Here is an 18824-nt window from a genome sequence, read left to right as displayed (position 1 = left end):
ACCAATTAAAAAATAAAAGTCATGAAACAACTTCTGCAGGATAAGTCAGATTCTATTTTTGAAAGATAACTTTCCTATCTCCCATCCTGTATGATCTCTAGTCATGTGGCCTTACCCTTTCTCATCAAGAACTGTAGTCTATTTCTCTACTCCTTTCAATCTGGAGGGCCTTGTAACTGCTCTGACCAACAGGGTTGAAATATGATCATATGCAAGATGTGTGATTTTTCCCTAAGATGAAACACTTTATGAAACCCAAGACACATGGACAGGCTGTAGATGGGAAGATTTCCCCTTTTTTTTGGTAACACCAAAAAGTGCCAATGTGCCTGACAGTCCTGAAAGTCCACCTCCCAGTTCCCCCCCCCCCCCATGAGGATGAAAGATACACGGTGAAGTCAATCTCATCCCTAGCTCCTCATCTCCAAACCTTGAAGAAAGTATTATGGTTATTTTAACCACTGAGTTTTGCAGTGGTTTGTTACCAAATAATCGACCACAGAGACAGCAAGTGTTAGAGAGCTTTTTGCTCTCTAACCCAAACTAATGGATGAAAAGTAAATACTAAAGGATATAAATTACAAGATCAATGAACCCAAGAAGTTTACAATGCAGTGAGCACCTAAAAAGCATGTGACCACATGAGACCAATAAGGAAACAAAGGAAGACCCACAGATAATAAAATAGTCTTAGCAGATGCCCCTCAGTAGATGAATGGATCAAGAAAATGTGGTATATATACACAATGGAATTCTATGCTTCCATCAGAAAGAATGACATTGCCCATTTGTTAGGAAATGGAAAGACTTGGAAAAAATTATATTAAGTGAAGTAAGCCAGGCCCAAAGAAACATAGGTCCCATGGTTTCCCTTATTTGCAATAACTAGTATATGTCTGAGTCAAGCAGAAACGATCAGATAGTTGATGTTAGGCGAAATGAACCTCAAGATAAGGATTCAAATGTGATTGTTTCTAACATATTTATAAGATGATTTCTTTGTTGCTTTGTATGTCCCTCCCCCACGGTATAACCCCTGTTTTCACTGTATTTGATGTTGGTATACTTTATAGAGGGGAAGGGAAAAGACAAATTGTTTAAATAGGGATACAGGTGGACCCATTGCAACAATTAGATGTACAAGACATGCTGAAAAACGAACTTTACAACTTTGGATGGGGGGGGGGTGCGTGGAGTGGGGGGGGGGGCAGAGATGGGAATGGATGGGAAGGGGAAACAAAGGACAATGCTTGATAAGAAATGTACTTATTACCTTGCCCATGTAATTGTAACCCCTCTGTACAGTATTTTCACAATAAAAATAAATAAATAAAAGCAAACAACAGTATCACCAGAAATTTCTGCAATGAAAGAAAAAAATTGTCCTTTCCAAACAACAGCCAAATAAGGCTTCTCATGAGTAAACTGCATCTTCAAAGAGGTCAGATAAGAAGGTTTTGAGAGAGAAAAGAGGGAGGGAGGGGAAAAGATGGAAGGAAGCTGGAGAAGAGAGGGGAGGGAAGGATCTATATGGGACCTTTTTATTTTTTTGTCGATCTTGGGCTTTAACTCTGGGCCTGGGTGCTGTCCCTCAGCTCTTCAGCTCAAGGCACTTGAGCCACAGTGCCACTTCCTTTCTAAGAGGTTTATTGGAGATAAGAGTCTCATAGACTTTCCTGCTGTAGCTGTCTTTGAACTCCAGTCCTCAGATCTCAGCCTCCTGAGTAGCGAGGATTACAGGTGTGAGCCACTGGTGCCTGGCTTATATGGAACCATTAAAAAAATAAATAAAACTCTGGAATTAAGGGGCAATTGGGACTGGGAATGTGTTCATTTTGAGACTTTTTAAAATTTTAGGTAGAATAATCACAATTATTTGAAACATGCACACACACACACACAGTTCAAACCTAAGGAGCTATGTAGTTTTTTATGTATGTTTATTATAAAACCTAAGAAATCATATTACTACTTTGGATGTGGGTTTGATTTGATAAAATATATAGAATAAATAATTAAATAAATATCATACACAGTTTGTCAAACAACTACATTTGTGTTTATCACCAATCAGGGCATCAACCAAGACAAATGTCACCAATTAATGACCAGTCCTGGGAAACTTTGTTCCCCTTAACAAGACCATTAGTTCTGGCCAGCCACTAATCTGAGAAGCAAATCATCCTACAGACATCTACAAATGACATTTTAGTCATTTATGTTGCTAATATTAGAGATTTGGAAAAGATTAGGGAAGCATCACTGGATTTATTCAGCTTGACAATTTTAGTCTAGCTGTCACTCAAGTCTTCTGCCATTCAGTATTGTATCTTTTCTCAAGAAAACCCTCAAAGTTTCTGTTAAAATGTCTAGAATACAGAAGAAAACAGTGATGGTAATGTCAGAATGGAATTCAAAGACCTGGGCTAAATTCTTCTGCTTTGTGAGAGATATTGAGAAAATAAGTTGCTGTTTCTAAGTATCAGTACTCTGTTCTAAGTATGAGGATTTATTTGTTCAGTCATTGAAGAGGCAATATGATACATTAATGTGCTAATGATGCATAAATGAACAAAATTGCCCATTATTGATGCCCTTACCGAGCATATGTAAGTATAAAAATAATAATTGTAACTTAAAACCAACATGATCTGATTTTCATATGAAAGAATTATCTTGACTACCCTGCTGAAATTTTCAAGCAATCAGATTTGATTCAAAGAGGCAAGAATAAACAAAGAGACAATTCAGTGATGACTGTGATTGTCTAGAGACAGATGACGGTGACCTGGACTACAGTAGTGATGGAACAAATGTGGGAAAGTAACTAAATTCTGGAAATATTGTAAATACTAAATATACAGCCAACAGGGATTCCTGATGAATTGATTATAACATGAGAAACAAAAGAGATAAAGAGTTTCAAAGTTTGAGACCTGAGTGATTTAAAAAAAATGCTATTTATTTGACGAATACAAGGGCTTGAACTCAGGGCCTTTTATTCTGCTTTTTCGCTCTAGCAGAGCCTTTTTGCTAGTTAATTGGAGCTTGAGTCTCAAGGACTTTTCTGCTCAAGCTATCTTGGAACTGTGATCCTCATATCTCAGCCTCCAGAGTAGAAGTGACCCACAGACACACAGAAAAAGATGGAATTATTGCCAACTAAGACGCTGATATAGAAAACTCTGGGTAGAAGAATTATGGGGATAATTACACATTATTTATAGATAATTGGAAATCAGAGAGCCTAGTGAAGATACTGCAGAGGAGATTGAGTATACAGTGTAGAACTTTGTCTAACTGATGATATTAATATGGTAATTGTCAGCATATAAATAGAACCTATTTGTTATAGTTGCATCTTGTAATGCCTCAAAAAGAGCTAACCCCTGCTAAAACCAACATTTTCTGAGTACAATCTGCTTGATTTTGTTCTATTTGTTCCATTTCAGAAACCTTCTTGAAAACTATAGAGGGTGCACATTCAGCTAGACAACTGTAATAACAGCAGCAGGAATCCAATCTTATGAAAGATAACATAAACAAATTTAAGTGACTAAAACCATATTATAGGTGGAAGACTGCATAAATTTGCCTAAAAATGTTGTTTGAAGCATGTATTTTGAAGTTCATTTCAAATATTTTAGCTTGTTCTAATGTAGTTTCTAGTTCCTCCTTACAAAGCTCCTAAAAATGTCATAAGCAGCCATGCCTTTAAAAAGAAGTATGGAGTTGATATTTCTCCTGGTGTTTTCTAGTTGGTGGTCTTCTAAGTTACTGGTCTTCTTTTCTCTTCAATAGACACAGAGACTGTCTTTGCCATATGCTGACCTTCTCTCAGTTCAGCGATCTCGTAGCTTTGTCTGGTATCGATATCAAGTTCACTCTTATGTAACAACATAAATGAGACTTCCATCTCAGCAAAAAGCCAGGTGTGATGGCACACATGATGCCAGATAAGTAAGGGCACTTTAGTCTGAGGCTGTCTCTGAGAAAGACACTATATCTGAAAAGTAACTAGGGCCAAAAAAGGCCAGAAGCACAACTCAAGCGATAAAGCACTGTCCTAGCAGGTTCATGGACCTGAGTTCACACCACAGTTCCAGAAAATATAAATTTTTTTAGAGTGACTTCAAACAGCATTTTGTCAGTGCCCTAATTTGCTAATGTTAGGAAAAGATGGAGTAGAAAAGGAGAGAAAGAAGGAAGAGATCTTAACAGACCAGAACAGGTTTTCACTTTAACTGCAGAGAGACTTCATGTAACACCTAGGAGGGTTTGTGGTTTGTTAAGGTCTCTGCCTTCTTTCTCTCCTTTTGTCCACTTGCTTTCCCTAACAGTTTAGTCTAAGAAGAAGATATACTCAGGTCCTTTGGTAATTTCTTTTATAAATGTTTTCACCAATGAATTAAAAATAAAAAGAGTTCAAGGAACTGAACTGGGAATGTAGAGATTTACCTCCAATGCCCGAGGCCCTGGGTTTAATCCCCAGGACTGTAAAATATAATAGTAATAATAATAGTAAATAAACAAAATAACACCCCTCAGAGAAACTATTCAGTCAAGTTATATTACATATTTAGCAACCAATTATGCAGAAAGTCATGTTAACACAGAAAAATGACTTCTAATCCGGAAAGAATTTTCCTGTCTGAATTTTATTTCATTAGATTCCAAACTTCCTATGCTAGTCAAACAATTATGTTACAAGTCATGGTCATGACGGACTTTACAGTAAGAATCACTGTAATTTCTCTCTATGATCATCTTTTTCTTCTCAAGTATTCGGTGATGCCACTGGTCTGCATAGTTCTCAGATGTTTTTATTACACTCCAAGAGAAAAGGATATGCTCTACATGTGACTTTTATTCAAAAACAATATATTGGCAAAAATAGAATGGGAAAGAAAAGCAGCATAAGAGAAATGATGATAGAAGTTCACTTACTATTGTAAAAAGGGAGGCTAGACCCAGTGTCTGAGGGAAAGGAACTGCAGAGTTGGGGCTTTCATTTATGTAATAGCAATTTTATTTATTAGGACACGGAATAACTAAATAATCCACACATTAAGAAATCTATTCCAGGGCTGGGAAGGTGGCTCAGTGGTAAAGTGCTTGCCTTGCATGCATGAGGCCCTGGGTTTGATTCCTCAGCACCACATGAGCAGAATAGGCCAGAAGTGGTGTTATGCCTCAGCTAGCCTTGAGCTGAAGAGCTGAGGGAATGTTAGCAACCAGGCCCAGGGTTCAGGCCCCATGACCAACAACAAGAAATAAAAAAATAAATAGAAATCTATTTCACATTAATGTAATATAATACCTGTTCCTTTTGTATTATATCTGTTCCCAGCATTTTATGATGTCATCAGGATGAAATACTCCAGGGAAATTGGGCTCTACCAGTTGTTCAGCCTCCAGTTGTTCACCATCTAGAAGGCAAGTGCTGAGTAAATGATGGGTCTGAATTTCAGTCATGGGCTCCATTATGCAAAACTGGAATTTCCAACTCAGCTGTGGGAAGCTTATCATGCCTGAGGTACCTTGAGATACTTCAAACTGTTCCTTTTTTAAAAAAATGTATTTCTTTATTGTATTTTTATATCTGTATATCAAACCCTTACTGTTAGCCTTCCCTCCCTCTAATAACTCTCTTGTTCAGTTTGTTTTACATTCTTGTCATTCATTATTTTTCCAGTATGTTGATTGTTTAAAAGAAGTTTCAACATGGTATTTCACATATGCATCTATTACATTAATCAGGTTTATTAACACCATTGATTATTCTCTCTTTCACCTTTCCCTCGCTTTCTATTATTAAGTTTTCAGGGAATTTCATTATGACATCTTGTTACTAGGTACAAGGTATGAACTTATATGTATTTATGTGTATGTTTACCTTTTAGGTCTAGTGTCCTCTTGTGAGAGAACATTTGACCTTTATTCTTCTGAACTTGGTTTATTTCACTTAGCATAATGGTTTAAAGTTTTATCCATTGCCCTGCAAATGTGGTAATTTCATTCTTCTTATGGAAGAATAATACTGTTCTGTATATATGCTACTCTTCTTAATCCATTCATCAGTTATAGGGCATCTAGCCCATTTCCATAGCTTGGCTATTATGAATAATGCTGCAATAAACAAGGGAATTGTTAACAAGTCAGTTAATTTGGGAGTCACACATTCAAACATGTGTGAGACTAAACCAGAAACTCAAGAGTTCCTGCATAGTTTTTCTTATGAAACTAACAAAAAAAGCCAGGCTGAAGTGGTGGTTCAAGTGATGGAGTCCCAACCGTGAGCAAATTGTACATGATACTCAGATGTATTTTTTGTCGATTTAAAAAGAAAAGAAAAGCAAGCTGGCATTAGATTATTATAAGAATATAGATAATAGCCAAAGGATAGCTGTGATTTGCTAGAATAACATGACTGGCATTTTTTTGTTAAATCAGAGATGATCACATCAGGATGGCAGTCACCAAAGATTTCATTTGAAAGCAAGGGGAAAATAATCTCATTCCAGAACATCTTTCTAGGCATATGTGGCAGGAAGTGACTCTTTATTTAGTCTGAGTCCTCTTAAGTTCTATTTGACTCTAATCTCAATACATGTAATATTGAAGGCCTCGCTATCTCCACAAGCTCATCCACAAAAGGAAATGCAAGAGGAAGGAAATTTCTTTCCCAATATGTCTTTTACTCTTCTCGGAATTAAAATCTTTTCCCTCACAACTTGAAGAGCTAAAAGAAAATGGCAGAAATAAAAATTATCTTACTTTAAAAAGTACCAAAGGATTCTGTTTCCAGGTAAGATACTGAAAGCACACTCTATTCTAATTTCCATAAACTGCAGGTAATAAAATGATCTTGGGCCAGGCACTAGTGGCTCATGCCTGTAATCCTAGCTACACAGGAAGCTGAGATCTGAGGATCACGGTTCGAAGCCAGCCCAGTCAGGAAAGTCCAATACACTCTTTTCTCCAATTAAACACAGAAAAAGCAGGAAGTCGTGCTGTGGCTTAATTGGTAGAGTGTTAGCTTTGAGCAAAAGAAACTTACAAACAGCACCCAAGCCCAGAGTTCAGGGCCCAGGACTGGCAAAAAAAAAAAAAAAAAAAATCTTGGACAGGACACATGAGGTAGATTGGGGAAGTACCAGAATTTACAGTGTCACATAACCAAAGATGAGATCAGATTTTCCTTCTCTGCTATCACTCAGCTGGGACACAAGCTGCATGAACCCCTGAAGTGGTGTCAGTCAGTGTAAGAGTTCAGCTGGTGCAGAAGCCCAATACTTTGGTTTCAGGGAGCCGAAGAGGGTCTTCTAAGACTTAGGACCATTTTAGAGGAAAAGTTTCCCCATAGGGTGATGCATAAGTTAAGGGGCTTCCCTTCCACTACTCCTAGCCAACATTATTCTGGAAAGTCAGATAACATACTAAGGCAAAACACAAAAGAGGCTCCTAGATTATATGTGAAAAACCTATTTTGCCCTGTTCATTCAAAAAATTAAATAAAATAAGAGGCTGGGTACGTTGTTGGGAAATTTCTTATTCACTCTTTTTACTTTCTGGTAATAGACAATAGCTTGCCAATAACTTCTAGCCAGACTGGATTTTCCCACCAGACATGCATTAAATTGTCTAGCCGAGATGTGTCTCTTAATCATACTGAGCACATTACTGAAGGTGTACTCCAAGAATTACAGAAGAACTTCCAAAAAATTTGCCAGAATAAGAACTGCCAAAAAAAAAAAAAAAAAAGGAAAAAAGACACTCAGGGAAGGCAGACTGTTATTCTGGGGAAACATAATTGCCAAACCAAACTCCGTCAATTATAAGATAACATACGGGTTTGTGAGGATTTCCTTTCATACCAAGGGACTAGGGCACTTACCTATTGCTCATTTAAATACGTCACAGTGAATAACATTTTGTTGTGAAACACAGTTCTTCATTTCTCTTGCTCAATCCTAACTTCAAAGTTTTTACCATTACAAAAATTGCAAAACTGTGCCTCTTCCTATGCGTACTGAGACTAACTAAAAGTGAAAATTCAGCTTAAAGAGAAAGCATAGGAAAACCTGTTGGTCATATATATGGGTTAGGTTCAAAAAAATGTACCCAGGAGGGAAGGAATAATAGGAGTAAAACAAAGGAGTGGGTAACAATGTTTGACAAGAAAAGTGCTCATTACCTTACTTATGTAACTGTAACCCCCCTGTACAGCATCTTTACAATAAAATTAAAAATATATATCCAGGAATATAATTTCTTTACTGAAATAACACTAAGTTTACATGCAGATATGAATATATTTGTTTTTATTAATTTGTTCTCAAGATGAAAATAATAACCCTAGGAAAAAATATAATAAAAACATTGGAGTTTGTATTCTTGTATTCTGGATATATATAATAGATATTTAAATAATATATATTAAATTGAATTTTTAAAAATGCTATTTGTAAACAGGCAGGTAGAAAATATCAACCCTCACAAAAGAAAATTCTTTGGCTTAGAGAAGAAACATTAGTGAGAATGTAGTCACAAAGGAAGTCGGCCCAGAAACAGAGGACCTCAGCCAGCTCATGTGGTTCTTTTTTCCTGAGTGTATTGAATCTCACTTCAGTGGAGAGTCCAATTTTATCTCCAAAAGGCATTCAGACAGTCTAGCGCTCAACCCCTTCCTCTGCTCTGCTGCTACAGATAAAACAAAGGCTAAGATGTAGGTAATTGTGCATGAGAGAATATTCACAAGTCACAGGATGTTACTACAAACATGTTATAGAATGATGATGCCAATAAAAATGGCATTTTTTTCTTTCCATGTGTTTTATTGTAAAAATACTGTACAGAGGGGTTACAGTTACATGAGTAGGATGAGTACACTTCCTATGGAGCATTGTTACCTCCTCCCTTGTTTTTCCCCTACCATCCCTTCCTTTACCACTTCCCCAACTCCTCCCTCCCCCCCTCAAAATTGTAAAGTTTATTTTCAACATAGTGTCTTGTACATCTCATTGTTACAATGGGTCAACCTGTATCCTTATTTAAGCATTTTGTTATATCCCTTCCCCTCCCCAAATTATAAAAATGTATATACAAGATGCAGGGCACCAGAATCAGATACAGTGAAAATAGGGGTTATACCTACATACAAAACAAACCATACATACAAAAGAAACCTACATACAAAACAAACCAGAGAATCACATAGTGCATTATAAGTACCTTAGAAACAATAGCAAGAAAGAAAAAACCACTGTGACCCTGTCTTGGGGTTCATTTCTCTTAACATCATCTTATCTGGTCATATGTACATAGCTCTTGACCTTTTTTGTTTGTCCTAGACATGTACTAGTTATTGCAAATAAGGGCAACCATGAGACCTATGTTTCTTTGGGCCTGGCTTACTTCTTACTTAATATAATTTTTTCCAAGTCTCCATTTCCTAAAAAATGGGGCGATGTCATTCTTTCTGATGGAGGCATAGAATCAAGGTAGTTGGATGTCTATTGGAGGTTTAAAAATCTCCAGGAGCATTAAGGTGTGTTTTTTAAAGTAATTTCCTGGTTGAATTAGTTTGAAGGAGCACATGAAAGTAACAATTAGTGTATGTAAACAGTAATTGGTGGGTGAGAAAAATGCCAAAATCCAAAGTGTCACCTAACTAAGGATGCTAGTGAATTCACATCATTAGGAAAAATAAATGCATACATTAAGTACATAATATTTATGTTTACGCAAAAATGTACCTTCCTATGGGAAAAAGAGATGGGCAATAAGAAGAATTACTACTACCCACTTTGGACACCTGTATAACCATTAATATCTTCCATGAAAGGGGAAGTAATGAGCCCTACATTTTATCCCTCTTGAACGGTGAGTTCTTCAGGGTATTTTAGATTGGTAAGTAATTGAATAGGTTAAAAAATTAAACATAAGAGTAATATTTCAGGTAACATAATTAGTTCATGAAATACAAAAATAACAGCAATCAGCATGGTACAAATATAAAATCCTATTTATTTGAGGGAGTTAAAAAAAACTTTCAACTGTTTAATATTCTATATTTTGCAAATTTGAAGACAAGAATGGAGGGATTCATTTGCTGTAGGAAATTTACTCACAGGCCCATTCCTTTGGGGCATTTTACTAAGATTTAGATATCCAAAACTTTGTATACCAATACCAATTATGTGAAGCACTATACATTGTCTTGATTTATTTTGTTTTGATCTTAAAACCAGCCCAAAGGCATAGCTCACATCGACCCACTTCCACAAGTAAATAAGTGGAGCTTCATGGAGACAGCATGACTGATGAGCTTGTCTCAGGAGCCACCTGAAGAGCCACATGAGGATTCTGGAGCATATCTATGCAGCTCATCCAACCTGGCACCCGGTAGGCTCCAGGAGATATGGTAACTTTATATTCAGGTTTGCTCCAGACAATCCAGCTACAACCCATGATCTGGGATGTTTTCCTGTTCCTTTGAAAACTTTAATTATTCTGTGTTTAAGTTAACATACATTTGCAATATGAGGGAGTTTTCCTCACTATGAAACATGCACACAGTGCACTTTTTAACATATTCACCTCGTCCACTGTATACTCATCTCTCCCCTCCCTTCTCCCTGCTTTTCCAAACAGCATTTGGTAGATTTCATTATGTGTGTATATAAACATATATATGCATATACATGTGCGTATATATATGTAACATCCTTTGAAACTTTCACCCTCAATATCCCCTCTTTTTCCCTCTTACTGAGCCCTCCTAGACATTCTCCCTTTTATATTCATGCCCTGCATCATTTTGTGTCTGTAATCCACAAATGGGAGGGAACATGTGATATTTGGCTTTTGAAGCTTAGCTTGCTATGTTCAACTATGATAGTTCTTCAGATCCACTTCTTGTAAATGAGATAATTTCTATGTGCACATATGCAGACACTACCCACACACCTAACCACACAGACATACATAGGATAGTGTGTGTGTGTGTGTGTGTGTGTGTGTGTGTGTGTGTATAAGAGAGAGAGAGAGCCAGAGAGAGAGAGAGAGAGAGAGAGAGAGAGAGAGAGAGAGAGAGAGATTCTACCTTTGGAACAATGCTGACAAAAGGACAGACGTATCTTTTTTTGTCTCTCTTCATAACTTTTTTCTTATTTTCTCCCTAAGGCATTTTTACTTATTTTTAACATATATATAACATATATATATATATATATATATATATATATATATATATAGGTTTTTGTGTCAAAGTCATGCATTTTCATCAGATGAGTTGAGGGTAACCAGTATTGTATTCACATCTCCTTTCGCTTTTTACAATGATATGCATGAATATATGTATATATATTATATATTGTTATATATTATTTATATTGTTAATATATTATTATATATTATATATTACTTATGGTTTCTCATAAACATAACAACACAAATATTTACCTAGCACAACTCTTTAACCTATGGTAAACTTTTACATTATTTAGTGATTTATTTCAGATGACACACCTTCTACCAAGATGGTCTATGGAATGAGGTTTCGGCTTGTTGTAAGTACACTTAGAGCCTACACAAGGCACAAAGCTAAAGTAAAGAAGTACAATGCTAAGAAAGTAGTCCATAACACATATGCTAATTAGTATAATTTAGCTATACCATGATACATTGGTACATCAAAACCTCATGGTGTCCATTATAAACAGGTATGATTTTTTGACAATTAAAATAGTGAATAACTGAAAACAAACCGGGCAAGAAGGTCATATTTTCCCAAATCTCTCATTGGTGGCTCTGATCAAGCTCAGCTACATTTCTCCACAGTTAACTGTCACCAGCCTTGAGACTGATTATGGCCTCCTGTCAAAAACAAAGGGCATTTTTGTCTTCTTATACTGTTTGAGAACAGAGCTCCCATGTGAATTTGGTGGTAGCCCTCAATCCATTCTTCCCAGCCCTCTGTATATACAAAGGTTCTGCTTCCTGGTCCCTGTGGCACTTTTGTGAATCTGAGGCCTCTCTGAGTGAGTGACTCAGAATATTGCAGCAGTCCCAAAACCAAAGCCCTGAGTATCTCTGTCCCAACTGCTGAGCAGACAGCCTGTAGCCAGGTTCCTCAGGAATCTGCTCTTCAGTCTCAAATAAATGAAAGGGAAGAGTGAAAGTTTTACAACAGGGCTAGATCAAGGAAACTATGAAATAAATAAAATCTCTCAATCTGCAGTAAGATTCCTGTTACTTCTTCTATAGTGGAATTCCAATGCCCTTGGCCCTAGTCTAGAAACAGAATGTTGGGAAGAATGTGATGCAGCAGGAAAAAAAAAAAAAAAAAGACAACTCAAGAGACTGGACTGTCATTCTAGTTCTGGTCCATGACCTTGGGCAGGCTATGCTCAGATGTTCAGGAGCTTCTCTATCAAACAAAGGTGGACTCTACTTTAAGAGTTTCCTGCAGCTCAGAAATTGTAAGATTCTCTGATTTTCGGATCAGCTCATCCTCATTAATATACCACAAGGACTTTTCTCCTATCCATGACCACATGCAAGCACCAAGTCATTTGTTGTGTCTCATCCTCATGAGATGAGGAGCTCCAGCTAGTATCTCTCTGATTCATCTAAGAAACATGATGTCTGACATATAATAGGTGCTCAGGAAAAGGAGAAAGAAAGGTATACTGAGACAAAGCATGAGAGAGAGAAAGGGAGACAGGGAGGAAGAGAGAGAGAACCACTTCTTATTTGCTAACATTTCCACCTAGAAGCACTTTTTCTGCTGCATTATTCCTAAAGTTTAAAAAAACCTAGCCAGAGATGGTATCCTGCACATCTTCTGTTTCTTAGTACTACAGCATATTAATTGATGTTATTAATAATTAGTTAACTTGTTAATCAACAAACTTATTGGAAGACATAAAATTAAGCGAAGTAAGCCAGGCCCAAAGAAACATAGGTACCATGATTTCCCTTATTTGCTATAACTAGTATATATCTGAATCAAGCAGAAAAGGTCAGATAAGTTGATGTTAGGGAAATGAACCCTAAGATATGTATTCAAATGTTTTTTTTCTTTCATGCAATTGTTTCTAACATATTTATAAGATGATTTCTTTGTTGCTTTGTATGTCCCTCCCCCACTGTATAACCCCTGCTTTCACTGTATTTGATGTTGGTATAATTTGTGGAGGGGAAGGGAAAAAAAATCGTTTAAATAGAGATACAGGTGGACCCATTGAACAATGTTATGTCGAAAAATGAACTTTACAACTTTGGGGGGGGGGATTGGGTGGGGGAAGGGGGAGGATGGGAAGGGATGGGAAGGGGAAACAAAGGAGGAGCCTACAATGCTTGATAAGAAATGTACTCATTACCTTGCCCATGTAATTATAACCCCTCTGTACAGTATTTTCACAATTTAAAAAATTACAGAAGAAAAGAAGTATTGAATCAATAACTTGAATGAGCCACTAAATAATCTTGTGCTCTGAGTGGATTACTGCTGTGTAGCCTTCTGATGAGTAAACGATGAGAGTTAGCATACCAAATTCCCCAAATGAAACACACTTCTCTATAATTAAATATCACAGCTTCATTGTTCCGATAACAAAGCTGAAATATTTTCCACCATTATAATATCCTCAGCAGATAATGTCACTGCAATAGAATGAGGTGACCACATGATAATAGGCTATCCAAGCCAAAGTCAAGTTAAACTGTTTATTTTCAAAGCAGATCATTAAACTGACTTTTTTTCCATTACTAAGTGATTGATGCCATTTTAAAGGTGACCAACAAAAATTTCTGTTTAAAAAAAAGGGAGGAGGGGCTCTGACAACAGAGTCCGATGGTGAATGATTCAAATACCAAGGAAGATGCCACAGAGAGCAACATAGAATTCATTTTAAAAGCATGAGAGGGCTGGGCGCCGGTGGCTCATGTCTGTAATCCTAGCTACTCAGGAGGCTGAGATCTGAGGATCGTGGTTCAAAGCCAGCCTGGGCAGGAAAGACCGTGAGACTCCTATCTCCAATAAACCACCAGAAAACCAGAAGTGGCGCTGTAGCTCAAGTGGTAGAGCACTTGCCTTGAGCTGAAGAGCTGGGGGACAGCGCACAGGCTCAGAGTTCAAGCCCCATGACCGACAAAAAAAAAAAAAAAAGCACCAGAGGTCACTTCTGATCAAAGCACGAACCAGAAAAGTCATTTCAATGCACCTTCCCACATTCGCAGGAAAATTATGTCTTGTCCCTCTTTCCAAAGAGCTGAGACAGAAGTATGACAAATGATGTAGTTAATTGCCTTACTCATGTAACTGTAACCCCTCTGTACAGCATCTTTACAATAAAACAAAAAATTTTTAAAGTAGTACAATGTGAGGTCTATGCCCATCCAGAAGAGTGATGAGGTGCAGATTGCATGCCGACACTATAAATGTCAGCTGACTGGCAAAGTCCGGGTGTACAGGAAGTATGTCATCTACATTGAAGGGTACAGCAGGAAAAGGCCAAAGGCATCACTGTCCACATGCGCATTCACCCCAGCAAGGTGGTTATCTCCAGGCTGAAACTGGACAAAGACCGCAAAAAGATCCTGGAATGCAAAGCCAAATCCCATCAAGTAGGAAAGGAAAAGGGCAAATATAAGGAAGAAACGATTATTGAGAAGATGCAGGAATGAAGTAATATTATATACAACTTTCATTAAAAAATAAACCTAACCCCGCTTTCCCTGTATTTGATATTGCACCCTGACTCTTGTATATACATTTTTCTAAGTGGGGGGAGAGGAAGGGAAATAACAAAATGCTGAAACAAGGATACAGGTTGACGCATTGTAACAATGAGATGTACAAATCACTATGCTGAAAACAGACTTTACAACAGGAGAGGAGGTGGGCAGGTGGGGTGGGGAGGGATGGTAGGGGAAAAACAAAGGAGGGGGTAACTATGCTGGATAGGAAATGTATGCACTCATGGAACTGCAACCACTCTGTACAGTATCTTTACAATAAAATATATATATTGAAAAAACTTTTTAAGAATTCATTTTAAAGTTAATCTTTGTTAAGCTTTCCACTGGTTTTTTTTTTTTTCTGCAAAGATGCCAGCAGCTGTCAGAGACCTCACAGTGCTTCAAAACACAGCCACAGCTTGTGTTGTCACTGCCCTTCCCTCCTTTTTTATCACAGAATTTAGGATAAGGACACCCTCCAACAAAGGAAGCTGGTGTTTAGCTCACAGACATGAGCCAACTCTTCTGACATGCAGCCTGAAGGAAGGTGGTGCTATAAATGCCACCTTCTGCAAACAGCCTCTCACCTCCCACCAAAAAACCTTCTCTTGTGCCTTGGGGACCATAGCCTGCCCTTCCAGCCACTTGGAGATAAAGCCCTATCGGTGAGGTCATCTTAAAATACAAATGGCTAACAAAGAATAGCTTTCTCTGAGACTGGGAGAGCCTACAAAAGGCCTTTCAGCTGGAGCATGCTCAGTACAAATGACGGCATTATCATATTCCATTTCACTCTTTGGGAGGAAGGCCAGGCAAGGGTAACTATCTCTAAAACAAAATAAAACAAAAATCTAGTTGAAGGGTGGCAGGTGAGGGAGAGGGGGAGGGTGAATCTAATCAAAGTACATTGTAAATATGCATAGAAATGCCACAATAAAACCTCCTTTACAACTAATGTATATTAATAAGAATGTGGTTTTTTTCTTGAATAATGGTAATTCAAAGTGAACTGGTTGGCTTTCAGAATGTTTTGTGACATTAGAAAACCCAACAAACCTTGTATCCTTTTTCTGATAACAAATATTTAATGAGTAAGGCACTGTGCTAAGAGCTTCTAGAAGTAGGAAAAAGAAAAAAATCAAATGCTCCTCTCCCCAGATCACACTTCCTGCTCCCTGCTCACTGTTATTTATTTTCCCTCCGTGAAGTCATTTGGACTGGGAGAGTTTCGGTTGAGAGCACTTTATACAGTCAGTGCCTGCTCCTTGCATGAGATGTGTGCCATGCACAATATTTTTGATGATGATGTTAATTGGTGTTGAATACAACTTATTTATAATTCTCAAAAATTATACATGGATTATGGATAACTGAGGCTCCGAAGCCCTAAATTGCACATTAATGATTAAAAAGGACAGTTTTCTCAATGAACAATCCAAAAACACTAAATGATTGTTGGCAAGTGTGATAGCCATAGCAACTGCTAGTGAAGATCTTCGAATAAGACCTTATTCATGAGGGAACATATGATAGCCTGGAGCCCCCAAACCTGCTCCTAAAGAAGCATTTCTCATTGTCACATACTGTCCTAGGGAAAATGTTTGTGAAGGGCTAACCTACAGCAGTCCTGATTGGTTCCAGAGTTTGTAGTGATGCTTCCATGCCAATATTCTATCCAGCTCTCCAGCAGCTTTGTCCTCGTTCAGTAGATGATTCTCCACGTAATTAAGTTCCTTGATCTGGACATGATTGCCCAACTTGTGATCTTTCTGTAATGTCCTAATTAGGCCTCTTGTTCCAACAATCTTCACACTACTTTCTTAGCAACCTACATTTCTCTGTGGTGACACTTGTTACTGCTTTAACAATTATTTTTTGTCATTAGGAAATAAGCACCAGAGCATAGGAGTTGACAGCGACAGCTATTCAAACAAAAGTGATAAACTGGGACATCTAATAATGGTCTCCTGTAACCAAAGTATTTATAGTCCTCAGCATTTAGTAGGTACTCAATAAATATGTTCTGACTCTCTTGATCACTACATGTAAATCTTTCCCTTGGATCGAAAGCCTGTTTATGCCCCTGGAAGCAACCAAGTTGTAGCTTAATCTGATGGTATTAGTAAGTGAAACTTGCTACCAAGGCAAGATTTTCTCTTGTGCTAGTTTGTAGTAATCCAACACCTCCAATTTGCAGGCTTCTGAGGCTGAGACTATGACTTGAATGGTCAGTTCTCTCTTGGCGGAGTTAAACATTCTGTGGCCACTTGCTGACAAACTCTCCTCTCCACTCCAGCTGTTAGTTGGACTTCCCAGGTGGTCTTCTCAAAGTCATCTTTCTGTGGTCATCACACTGACTCATTTAAACCCTAAATTAGCCTTTGCAACTTATTAGTGGCTTCATGCATTCTGTATCAAATATATTCCTTTAAAAAAACCTGTACATCCTTTGCAAAAGATAATTCATATGATATGTTCATGTACTAAAAGTAAAGACTTTCATGATTTTGTTTTAGGAATTATGCAACACAAATAACTGATTTAATTTGGAGTTAGCGACAAATTTTTTGTAGTCATCACTCATTCTGGAGAAGTTAGACAAGATGAAAACCAATCTACAAATTGATTTCACATTTAACTAAAAAAGTATTTAACAGGCAGTAGAAGAAGATGTCACTATAGTTTCGGTACATGTATCGAATTAAACAGTCACTTCAACTTTGCTTCTGCCTCTTCATATTTGGAAACATTTTTGGTTTTCTTTCTTTTTTGCCTTTTAAATATTTTTTATTGTAAAGATACTGTACAGAGGAGTTACAGTTACATGAGTGGGGTCATGAGTACACTTCCTACCGAGCATTGTTTCCTCCTCCTTTGTTTTTCCCCACCACCCTTCTTTCTTTTTTCTAAGCCCCAAACAAGTTTATAGGAAACTAGAAACTTCATGGTCCCTAGGCAATATTTTTTGTAGTGACAAAGGCGTAAATTTGCCTTGTCCTGAGAGCACACCCATGACCTGGCTTTTGTCAAATCTTCCAGTACCAAAACCTGAACCCTTCCATGTACAGCTGCATCATGGGTACTATACTTGACCTTCTTCAGAGTAGAGTTATTATTGTCATTGTAAAGTACTACATGGCTTTTATAAAGGATTAGGACTCTATTTAGAGAATTCTCAGGTCCATCAATTGATCAAAGCCTCATTCAAACAGCACTTGGAAAACAAAGCCAATACAAACCAAAATAAACAAACAAACAAACAAAAATAAAAAAAAGATATTTTAGGTCTTTTGCTATTTCTAGAATTTTGCTTGTGAAAACCCAGAAATATGTTAGCACTTCCTTATGCAAGATACAGTTTAATTCCTAAACAGCATCTGTCTTGAGTTTGACGAAGTATTCTCAAAAAATACGCTTTATTCCAACAGCGTCAAGGAATCCCAGCAATGTTTCTTTCCCAACCTCTTAGAATGAGGTTAAATAACTTTTTCTAAGGAAACATTTTCATTTGTTTTTTATCATCTAACATAGCTGAACATCTACTGTGGATCAATGAGTGAGGAGACAATAAGTGTATGAGTTAGAAAGTCTCAGCAGTGCTGTGACCCACTCACTAGCAGGCTCACAGTCACTGAGTAAGACGAGTTTCCAACAGGTTCAGAAAAAGCACCATCTCCAAATTTTTTTCTAGAATACAAGGACAAACCTACCAAGCCAACTGCAGTTGAATTTAAGGGACGCAAATAATATTAATTTCCTTCAAGTTACACATGCATATCTGAAATTAAATGTTTCATGGATATTGGAGACTGGAACAATCACATTAAATCAAGGAATTTCTCCACCCCCTCCCCTTCCTCCTTCTCTACCCTCTCCTCTCATTTTCTGGTGTCTAAATGATTTCTTCAGTAGTGGGATTTTATCATGATCAAAGATCAAATTATCAACTCTTTGGAAGCTCTTACTTAGTAAGGGACAAGTAATTATATAAGTAAAACTACATTTATACTTCTTGAGGATTTATTTCTACTCCCTACAAATATGGATTCTTTCATACAGTTTTAATAAGTAACATT

The 18824-nt window shown here is 37.3% G+C and overlaps 1 pseudogene; it reads left to right on the top strand.

Annotated features, from left to right (window-relative positions):
• Positions 1-10359: 10359 nt before the first annotated feature.
• Positions 10360-14694, top strand: LOC138806161 (large ribosomal subunit protein uL24 pseudogene; annotated as a pseudogene).
• Positions 14695-18824: the final 4130 nt, after the last annotated feature.

The sequence above is a fragment of the Dipodomys merriami genome, unplaced genomic scaffold (genome assembly GCF_024711535.1).
Source record: "Dipodomys merriami isolate MVZ:Mamm:240054 unplaced genomic scaffold, mDipMer1.0.p SCAF_4, whole genome shotgun sequence".
NCBI classification, from domain to species: Eukaryota; Metazoa; Chordata; class Mammalia; order Rodentia; family Heteromyidae; genus Dipodomys; species Dipodomys merriami.
This window is presented reverse-complemented; position numbering and strand designations above follow the sequence as displayed.